Source organism: Chrysochloris asiatica, unplaced genomic scaffold (genome assembly GCF_000296735.1).
Source record: "Chrysochloris asiatica unplaced genomic scaffold, ChrAsi1.0 scaffold00077, whole genome shotgun sequence".
In the NCBI taxonomy this organism is placed as follows: Eukaryota; Metazoa; Chordata; class Mammalia; order Afrosoricida; family Chrysochloridae; genus Chrysochloris; species Chrysochloris asiatica.
This window is the reverse complement of record NW_006408595.1, coordinates 11,851,019-11,852,616: the sequence shown is the minus strand read 5'-3', so window position 1 is coordinate 11,852,616 and position 1,598 is coordinate 11,851,019. Positions and strand designations below refer to the sequence as shown.

The 1,598-nt window shown below is 41.2% G+C and overlaps 1 pseudogene; it reads right to left on the bottom strand.

Annotated features, from left to right (window-relative positions):
- Positions 1–905: 905 nt before the first annotated feature.
- LOC102825503 lies at positions 906–1,310 on the bottom strand (annotated as a pseudogene).
- Positions 1,311–1,598: the final 288 nt, after the last annotated feature.

Below are 1,598 nucleotides of genomic sequence, written 5' to 3'. Positions count from 1 at the left end.
CTGATTGGTAACCACTAGTAGAAGAACTTTTAATAGTTGTTCTGTGTTATCGAGTTGGTTCTGATGTATAGTAACTGTAGGACAGAGAATTGGTTACTGCCGCTCCATGATGTTTTCTACGCTGTAATCTTTATGGAGTTCTGGTGTGGCACTGTGGGTTAATGCACCAGACTGCAAAGTTGTTTAAACCAGAAGGTCGGTGGTTCAAACTCATCAGCCGCTCCTCAGAATCTTTATACAGTGTCGCTATGGGTAGTAACCAACTTGATGGCACTTAACAACAACAGTCTTTATGGGAGTACGTTGCCAGGTCTTTTCTTCCACAGAGCTGCTGGTGGGTTTGAACCCAACTTTTGGTTACTTAGCAGTCAAGTGCTTAACATTGTACCATCAGAGCTCCTTGGAAGAATCTTACGATACTTTAACTCTGGTCATCCTACTCTTGACATATATATATATATATATTTAGATAGATAGATAGATATCTGGTAACGTAGTGGTTACGAATTGGGCTACGAACCTCAGGGTCAGCAGTTCAAAACTACCAGCTGTTCCGCAGGAGAAAGATGAGGCTTTTCTGTTCCCATAATGATTTACAGCCTCGGAAGCCCTGTACAGTGTCGCTGTGAGTCGGAACCGACTCCACAGCACATTACAACAACATATATATATATATGTTATACTTATTCTTTGCTTTGGTTGGTTTTTTCTTTTTTCTTCTTTTACACCACAAATTAGATGATTTTTGTTTGGATCTCTTTGTTTGCAGTTCCTTTTTTCATTTCATCCCTTCTTTCTGGAGTGATTTCCCTACCCACCTTTGTGAGTGGGGACAGGTCAAAGACTTTTTTTTTCCAGATGGCAGCGCTTTTATTTATCGCAAATAAAACTCGAAAACAGGCTGTCTATTCATTTTCTTCGTTGCGCAGCCTGGTGTTGAGATTGGTGACTCTGATGGCCAGCTGGGCTGCTCTTTCCACGATAGCTTTACAGTTCTTGGAGGAGACGTGAGCAATCTCTGCACAGTAAGATTTGTTGCACATCAGCAGCACCTCCAGCTTTTTGACATTGTGGACCAGGAATTTGTGGAAGCCGCTGGGCAGCATGTATTTTGTCTTCTTGTTGCTCCCGTAACCAATGTTGGGCATTAAGATCTGGCCCTTAAATCTTCTCCGCACCCTGTTGTCAATGCCTCTGGGCTTGCGCCAGTTACGCTTAATTTTGACATAACGATCTGATTGATGCCGGATGAACTTCTTGGTCCTCTTTTTGACAATCTTGGGCTTCACCAGGGGTCTCAGGACAGCCATTATGCCGGTTGAGATGGCCGCCTCCAGGTCGAAGACTTTTAAGAAGTTCCTTTAGTGAAGGTCTGGTGGTGGTAAATTAAGTTTTTTCTTTTTGTATCCTTTTCAAACTACTTAAAGATTGTTTTAATGGTTGTATAATTCTGAATAGATGATGTTTTCCTTAGCCCTTCAAAGATACATAACCATTTTCAGGTTTCTGTTATTACTGTCAAGTAATTTCTGTTCAGTCTAATTGTTGCCCCTCTCAGCTTTTAAGATCTTGTTTTATGCTTTGATATTGTATATTTT